Source organism: Ipomoea nil, unplaced genomic scaffold (assembly GCF_001879475.1).
Source record: "Ipomoea nil cultivar Tokyo-kokei standard unplaced genomic scaffold, Asagao_1.1 scaffold2025, whole genome shotgun sequence".
Classification (NCBI taxonomy): Eukaryota; Viridiplantae; Streptophyta; class Magnoliopsida; order Solanales; family Convolvulaceae; genus Ipomoea; species Ipomoea nil.
The window spans coordinates 134908-145000 of record NW_017618453.1 but is presented as its reverse complement, the minus strand read 5'-3'; positions in this window follow the sequence as shown (position 1 = coordinate 145000).

Genomic DNA, 10093 nt, shown 5'->3' with positions numbered 1-10093 from the left:
TACTGCCAACCTATCATCTGCGAGCAATATCCATACATCTGCTTCCACTTCTCGTTCTAACAACAATCGATCTCGGACAAAGTGTGCACACTGTGGGATCCCTGGCCATACACAACAATCTTGTTACAAGCTGCATGGATATCCCCCTGGACACAAATTTTACAAAAAAGGTAATACAAATAGCCAACCTATGGGGACACCATCAACTTCGTTAGAGATCTCTTCCGATTCCATTCAGCAATTACTTCGACTTTTACGAGAGGTAAAAGAGCCTAAAGCAAACCTTGTTGGTAAGTCTATTGCTCTAACTTCTATTTTTAATTTTTCCAATGAATGGGTCATTGACACAGGTGCTACTGATCATGTCTGTTTTAACCCATCTATTTTAAATAATTTATCTATGCCTAATAATATGGTGACTAATATATCTGTTCCAAATGGTGTTACTGTTCCGGTCCATGGTGTTGGTAATGCTCGCCTGTCTTCAACTGTTGTTTTACTTGATGTTTTATATGTCCTGACTTTTAAATTTAACTTATTATCTGTACAAAAATTGGCTAAAGATTCCAATTGTACCGTTATTTTTTTCCCTAATTATTGTGTGTTTCAGGACCTTTCAACGAAGACGGAGATTGGTCGGGGCCATGAACGCAATGGTTTTTACTTTTTTAGTTCTCCACCACACCCCGCTGCATTACTCACCATTACACCTAATACATGGCATGCTAGATTTGGTCATCCGTCACATTCTGTTTTTAAACACTTAATTTCTATTTTGGGTTGTTCTGATTTTCAAGACCCTTGTGATGTTTGTCACATTTCCAAACAGACACGTTTATCTTTTCCTATTAGTCATACTTCTACTTCTGCTTGCTTTGATTTGATTCATGTTGATACTTGGGGTAAATATTCTACTCCAACTCGTACTGGACATCATTATTTCTTAACTATCGTTGATGATTTTTCTAGGGCAACATGGACATTTTTAATGAAATATAAATCTGATGCTTTCTTATTACTTGTTCGTTTTTTATCATATGTAAAAAACCATTTCAACACATGTGTTAAAACTTTTCGTTGTGACAATGGCTCTGAATTTACACAAACTGATTTTCAAAACATCTTACTTCAAAATGGTATTTTACAACAACTTAGTTGTCCTAGGACACCTCAACAAAATGGGGTTGTCGAACGCAAGCATCGCCATCTCCTTAATGTGGCACGTGCTTTACGCTTCCAAGCGGGCCTACCCCTCAAATTTTGGGGTGATTGTGTTTTAACCGCTACTTACATTATCAACCGTACCCCTACCCCAAACTTACAAAATAAAACTCCTTTTGAAATTCTTTTTGGTTGTTCTCCTGATTTCACCATTTTACGTACTTTTGGTTGCTTGTGTTATGCTTCTACTATACAATATCATCCTAATAAGTTCAATCCTAGGGCCAAGCGTTGCATTTTTCTTGGCTACCCTCAAGGTCAAAAAGCTTACAGGTTATATGATCTTGACTCTCAGAAAATTTTGGTAAGTCGCGATGTTGTCTTCTATGAAACTATTTTTCCTTTTAAAAATGATCCTAATTTATTTGATCAATCAACACTCACCCCTATATTGCCATTACCCGTACCATCCATTGAAACACACAATACCCCAATTACCAAACCTCTTCCTGAAAACCCCATACCACCTATTGAAGCACATGGTACTCCAACTACTTCACCTATTCCTAAGAATTCTAATGCCACTCCTCACATACCTACCTTACCAGAAAATCCTCCACCTGAGGTTAATTCTCCTATGCTTAACCCACCCATCCCCACGCAAGTGCAACCTATCCAACAACGATCTCAAAGGCAACGAAAGCCTCCTAGTTACCTCTCTGACTACCAATGCAACATGACCACATCCACAAAATATCCCATCTCCAACTTTCTCAACTTTAAACCATACACTGAAGACCACATTTGCTTCATAAACAACATTTCTAAAGAAATCGAACCCTCTTCCTTCTCAGCTGCACAAAAAGACCCTAAATGGCAACAAGCCATGGACGAAGAAATTCGTGCTCTAGAAGCCAATCACACTTGGTCTTTAACCACTCTACCACCTGGTAAGTCTGCTATTGGTTGTCGATGGGTTTACCGTATTAAATATAACCCTGATGGTTCTGTAGAGCGATACAAAGCTCGCCTAGTCGCCAAAGGATACTATCAACTTGAAGGGTTGGACTTCACTGATGTCTTTGCCCCTGTCACTAAGCTTGTCACCGTCCGTACAGTTCTAAGCATCGCAGCTGCACAAAGATGGGCTACCCATCAACTTGATGTCTCAAATGCCTTTCTTCATGGCACTCTTCATGAAGAAGTCTATATGCAGGTCCCTCCCGGTTTTGGGCGAAAGGGGGAGAATCGCGTTTGTCGTCTCCACAAATCTCTTTATGGGCTTAAACAAGCATCCCGATCTTGGTTCACAACTTTCTCCACATCCCTCACTAATGCTGGCTTCACACAATCTAAAGCAGATTATTCCATGTTCACTTATAGACGAGGTCATTTTCTAACCATATTGCTTGTTTATGTTGATGATATTGTAATTACAGGGAATGATCCGACTATCATTACTATCCTCAAACGTTACCTTGCACAACAATTCCAGCTCAAAGACTTGGGTCCATTAAAATACTTCCTTGGAATAGAAGTTGCACGATCCTCTCTTGGAATCGTCCTAAATCAACGGAAGTATACTCTTGAGATTCTCTCCGATACTGGGCTATTAGCTTGCAAACCCGCCTCAACTCCCATAGAGGTTAACCACCAACTCATTCCTGATACTGGTGAACCTCTTACTGACCCCTCCATATATAGAAGATTGATTGGTCGTCTGCTCTACCTTACGGTCACTCGACCAGATATCACTTATGCAGTCAATCTTCTTTCTCAATTCATGTCCACACCACGTGACACACATTGGCACGCTGCTCTTCGAGTTGTGCGTTATCTCAAAATGTCTCCTGCTCGTGGTATCATATTATCCACGAATAACTCCTTAAAATTACATGCATATTGTGATGCTGACTGGGCCTCTTGTCCAACCACACGACGCTCAACTACAGGATATTGTACTTTCCTAGGAACAAGTCCGCTATCCTGGCGAACAAAGAAGCAAACCACAGTTTCTCGATCCTCTGCTGAAGCTGAATATCGTGCCATGGCAAGTGCAGCAAGTGAAATTACATGGCTCCAACTACTCTTATCCGAACTAGATATACCAGCTCATCCTGCACATTTACATTGTGACAATCAAGCATCTCTCCACATTGCCAACAATCCCGTCTTCCATGAACGAACCAAGCATGTCGAAATTGATTGTCATTTCGTTCGAGAAAAGATTACTTCTGGTACACTACGCACCACTTTCGTTCCATCTAATCAACAACTCGCCGACATCTTCACAAAGGGCCTCCTCCCTCAAACATTCAACGCCATTACTTCCAAGCTCATGTACCACCCTTGAGCTTGAGGGGGAGTGAAGAAAAATAATATCTATATTTATATTACATATATCTTTTAGAATATTTATATATGTATTCATACTTATTTCCATATTCTTAGGATCATAGTTTAGGTAAATTCCTAGATGATTGGTTCTCTTACCTTTCTCACTTTTCCTACCGTTAGCTTAGTTGTATATATATACACACATTGTATTCTTCTTTTACATACAACTTATATGCAATATATATTTTCCATCTTTCTCTGCAACAATGCTTGCAGTTTATTCTCAATTCCTTACAGGAAGGCTGGAATTATCATTATCAAGAAGAATGCTAATCCCATCCGGAGGGTCTGTTAATGAGAGGAGTCCAAAGTCGTGGTCTAAAGCCATCTTCGCCAATGCATCAGCAACACAATTTTGTTCTTGATATATGGGATTAAGCTTCCAGGAAGTGAGGTGGCGGAGTTCCTTCTTGCAAGCTTCAAGGACATTATGAGCAGCAATACAGGGGGTTCTAGGATTGGTCAAGTAGCTAAGGGCTTCATGTGAATCACTTTCAATATGCACATTCATGAATCCTTTGGCTGTTGCGAATTGAATTCCTTTAAGAATAGCCCAGGCTTCCGCCTCCAATGGGGTGCACGTTCCAAGTTTGGCTACGAAGCCTGCCTTCCATATGCCTGATGAGTCCCTTACTCTTTTAATTAGTTGAGTGGTTTTTTGAATTGGAGATTCAATTTTTTAGGAGAAAATATCTTAATTAAAGTATGTTGAAGCAATGCCATTTCCATTAATTATGAAACGTCACATTTAAAATATTAATTTAAATTGTGAGTGGTTTTAGGATACGTGTCATAGTATCCTTCACTAATTAAGCACACACATTTCAACACGTTTGAAAAATCGAGTCAATAATGTTGAGTAAATAAATTTCTATGTGAACTTTTTGGTCGTATATTGGCCTCCGAATTGGAGCGTTAGTTTTATTTGCAATGATTTCACTAAATCAGGTTAATCTTGTTTTATACTCACTAATTTATATTGAGTATATTTTTGTGTATAAAGAGTCTAGCTGAAATGCAATCCAAATCTTTAATATTTGCAATAAGAATCAAACTTCCACCTTATTGTTAGAAGTAAGTCTTAATTAATTAAGAGAGAAGAGAAATGTTATTCTATAATAAATGAGAACTAAAATATATTGAAATAGATTTATGATGACATAAAAAATATTATTTAAATATTTTATTGTTTTGAAAACTAAAAGAGAAAAATCCATCTAGAAAAATTGACACTCACATTGATTAATGACAATAATTAAAAGATAATAGGTGCAATCCTAGTTGAGTTGATCGGACAATTTGATTGGTAATTAGAAGATTGTAAGTTTGACTTCTCTCAACTTAAGCCAGTCAGCTATGGGCAATACTATGATGGTTTACCTTCTTGTTATATATTATTGACTAGGTAATATTGTCAGATATAAAATGCAAGGATATGAAATGTCATCCTTAGGAAATTGAAGGTTATGTCATGTTAGATGCAATAACAATGAATTAGTCGTCTAAAAAAATATAAAAGAAGCTATGCAAATCATAAAATTCAAGCCATGCTCAACATAAATAATAAGTAAATGAGGCAATAAAAATGAGATTGAATGCAAGGAAAATAAGGATTCCAGCAAGGGACCATAATGCACAGAAGAATCATAGCATACAAGCCACACTTGTTATCATATAAACAAGGATTACGACTAGGAATTGCCCTACTCTCGCTACGCATCAATTCTATGTCCTTCAAGCATACAAAGCATCTAAAATCCCTCACAGTAAAAAAATGTCCAAACTCATGAACTCCTCATTAACTCTTCTTTTAGTGCTCTAATGCTCCAATTGACTCCAACATCCTGCAAAATGCATGAAAATCTCTCATTTTTATTTTCAGTAAGAAAAATTGTACCTAATTACACAAATAAAGCAAATAAAAGTTCTTTTGAACATGATATCTACATTTTATACATAAAATGAGAGTTAAATATGGGGTAAAATATGAACTTACCACTAGAGCTATAAGACGATTTTCACCTTAGCATAGTTTTGAATCCTGGCAACGATTTTTTTTGTAGATTAAAAATAATTAAAAGATAATAGTGTAAGTCATTTTCTAAAAAAAATCAATAATTTATTCAAGCCTACTACCATTGACCTTTACTCAACAATTGCCTAAAATCAAAACAATTTCACTTCGATTTTGAAATTATATATTTACATGAAATCGTCTTATAAATCACTAAATCAGCACTTCACAGCACGATAAGATGACTTTTTTTTTTCCTGTTGGAATTTTGGCTACGAAAAAAAATGGAGTTTTTTTTAAATTTTTTTTTTAAATTTTTTAAACCATGTTCAGCGAGCCATTGGTCCTCCGACTATGTTGATTTTCCATAATTGGTCCTCGACTTTTAATTTGGACAATTTAGACACTTGACTTTCGAAACCTTTCCGATGTTGGTCCTTCTGTCATCGTACCGTTAGTTAGGCGTCAAGTTCAAGGTTAAAATCGTCTTTTCATTTCTTAGGTTCCTTTTTCCTCTTCATTCATCTCTTCAATTTATCAGCAATTCCCCACCAAATGCCCAAACCTACTGACACAGCAAATTCCCTGACGATTTGCTGCAAAAAAAAAAAAAAAAAAAAAAAAAAAAAAAAAAAAAAAACCTCTCAAATTGCCTCCACCATCCACAACTGCGGAACAATTTATGAAAAACGAGATCAATGCAACAAAATCTAGCCTTTTTTTTTTTAAATCTTTAGGTAGAGAGTAATATAGGAATGTTTTGCAGGATTTCATGTAGAACAATTTTACAGTGAGCAATGGAGGCACAAGTCTATTGCAAAGCTGGGGAATTTGAGCACAATAAATCAGTTTATGAAGACGAAATTGAAAGAAGAAAGGAAAATGCAAAATATACCATCATAGCTGCTGCTATCAAAACTCTGTTGAAGATGCCTCCGCATGTCATAGATGCGTGACGACACTTGCTTTACGAACTCGTTCGGAGTACCCGGAATAGTACCGTCCATTCGAAGTGCACTCTCCACCTCCTCGTCTCGCCGCCGACCTTCTTCTCCGTCGTCTCCGCCTTCTCCGCCGCCTAATTTACAATAAGCTTCCGATGTTCTCCTTTGATCGAGGCTTACACTAGTACGCCTGAATGAGCTGCGCGGAATATCGGAGGAAAATGATAGGCGTAATTGACGAGCGAGCTTAACCTTGGAGGACACAGATATTCGTCACCGGTGATGATGGTGCCGGAGAGGCTTCCCGGGAGGGAGAACGAACGACGGCGATATCGACGAGAATTCATGGTCCGAATCTCAGAACAACGATTGCTTTCTTCAACACTCCACACTCAGATCCAATATATAAAATGAAAGTAGAGGAATTCGATACGTAACAGAAAACATATTGGAATTGAAGAACGGAGAGGGGGTTGGAAGGTCGAAGAAGGAAGTTCAAAGAAATCTTGCCATTCACTCCATCTCTATAGATATTTTTTTCTCTAATTCCAGTAGGCCAAGTTGAATCTCCTCTCTCGCCAGTGGATTTGTCGGCGTTGTCCTCGATTTCTTCGAATTCAAAGTCAAATTCTCCCAAGGCATATAATTTTCCGGTAAAGAATGAATACAAGGAAATGGATGGTAAATTATACTCAAAACATGTAAAATGACTACTTTACCCCTCAAACTAACATCCACTTAACCTTCAATTGACGGAAGGACCAACATTGGAAAGATTTGGAAAGTCAAGTGTCTAAATTGTCCAAATTAAAAGTCGAGGACCAAATGTGGAAAATCAACATAGTTGGAGGACCATTGCTGGAATTAACTCATAAATAAAACATGTCTGACTATCCCTGTTCATTGGATTTGTCCATAACGACTAAATAGTCTTATCCTTGATGGTAGACCTCGATTCATTATGATAAGGTACGTATGGTAGAAGATGATAAGGTACGTATACGAACTTGGACTTTTCCTATTTCTTTAAATAAATAGCATTAATTGTCAAAAATAATATATGGCGAAATATCTTCTCCCAACATATATAGAGAAATATCGTACGTATTTCTAGATGTTTTAATTTTTTAATTTTTTAATTTTTTGAGAAAATTTTCTTGTTATTAATAGAAATAGAAAGTTACAAACAACTTTTTTTTTTCTTCTTTTTAACAAACTTCTTTGAACGGGAAGAAAGAAGAGCTAGCCCTACGCGCACCATGCCCTAGCTAGTTCCTTTTTCTTTCCGTTGTAAGAATTATGATAAAATTTCTATAATTACAATTTTTATATATCAAATATAACCATGTAATATGTTGAGCAGCGGCTCAGAGAGCCGAGACATCATCCTGCCATCGAAGGCAAATTATTATATCGTGCACCAAGGCGCACAATGCATTGTGCGTACTGAACGTTTTTTTTTGAAATTCTGTTTTCCGTTTCTGCCGTTAACTTCTAAAAAAAAATTTCATGTTTCGTATATACAGAATTGTATAGTAGAATACACATAAACTCATAAAATAATACACATAATCTGACATAATACATAATACACATAAACTCTTAACATAATACACATATATAAACACAAGTGTTACAAAAAAAACTGTAACGAGATTGGACGGACGGAACGGTGTCCTTCGCGTCAAACTCCCCACCAACTTATAGAAACGTCGTCGTTTTGGGCCCGAGCACACAATGCTTTACAATGCATTGTGCGCCCTGGTGCACGATATAACAATTGGCCATCGAAATATAATGCTAATTGTTTCACAAATATAATGAAATAAAGTTCATGTTTGCTACCAGCTACAACTTTTGACATAGTGATAAACTTTTGATCTTAAAAATTAATTTCAGAGCAAGTTACGGGGAGAAGTTGCGCATTTGTTGCTAGTTATACTTTTTGGCATAATGGTAAACACTCAGGCTCTTGGCTAGTCAAGCTGGACTGATGAAGCTGTCAGGCTGGCCTGTTTAGCCTATTACAAGAAAATAATACAGAGTACTAAATTAGTAAGAGTCGTCCCATCTGATGAGAGTGGGAAAAGATAACCCGATACAATAATACAATCAGAAAAAATCCCTGTACAAGATCTTGGAGAGGAATGATGGAGGTCCAAGAGTGGTTTCCTATGCTGCGTTCTGCCTTGTCTTTTTGGAATAATTGGAGGAGTGTTAATGATTGTGATTCATCCACTGACTTACCTGGTGATGTGGAACGTTGGAGTCCCCCGGTACATGGCCGACTAAAACTAAATACGAATGTGGCAATGGACTCAAGTAATGGAGTTATGGGAATGGGCTGGATTATAAGAGATGATATGGGTGTATTCATTGCTGCTAAAAGCTCTACGTATGCTAGTTACTTCAACGTGAAAGAGGCTCAAGCGGTTAGCATTCGCGAAGGTCTCAGTCCGGTGAAGGAATTGGACTACGATGATATTGATGTTGAAATAGACTCTCAGATTATTTATCATGCTTTATCTTCTAATTCTTATAACTCTTCTTTTGGATTAGTGATTGATGATGTAAAAGAGATTGCATCTTAGATACATGATGTAATCTTTTATTTTACTAGGCCATCTGCGAATCGTGCTGCTCATACTCTTGCTAGGGAAGCCGTTTCTTTGTTAGGTTGCAGGGACTGGCATCACTCTCCTCAGTTTCTTAGGAATATTAATTGGTTTGATAAAATGCATTAAACTTTTATTTTCAAAAAAAAAAAAAAAAAAAAAGACATCCTGATTTAGTAAAAGGGAATTAAAGTGAATTAGACTATAAAAATTTGTGTTAATTTTTTAAGTGATTTATTCTAGTTAATTATATTTTAAAAGAAAAAAAAAAAAAACCTTTCCATTTGGAAAACACTAATGAACCATACCCCTTGGCTAGTCTTTTTATTTAGGAATAAGGGTCAAATAGGCCATTGAACTACGCATGAAAAAGCAATTGAATCACTCAACTTAAAAATACAACAATTAGACCATTGAATATTCAAAAATCTTGCAATTTCTCTAAATAGGAAGTTGCCTTCCGGTAATGTGACACCCCGGAAATTCATTCCCAAAAACCCGAATTAATTCCTTAGTTAATTCCTTGTGGCTTTACAATTCTTATCCTAATTTCCCTTTGAAATTAGTTGAGGGACTTAGTTTGACCAAATCCCTTACTCTTTTAATTTGGTTAATGAGTTTTACCTAGTGCTTTAGCCCTTGTACCTTAGACTTTGTCTTTCTCCTAACAAGTTTTGGGAGGAAGGGACCCTTTTGGTCATTTCATACTATGCTAGCATTAAAACCCTACCCTAACCAAGGAATCCAAATCATTTTTCAGGATTTCCCTTCTCTCTACATCTCTTTCTTGCCCCATACTCCTTCTCTCTAGGAAATCCTAGAGTTGATCTTCACAAGTTCTTCAAGAAATCCCAAGCCAAGATTCTAACTTTCCAACACTACAAGGCTATGCATGGTAAGATCTATCATTCCCTACCCTTTCCTTACAAGATTCCTCCATATTTTCTCTAAATCTTTCTTCT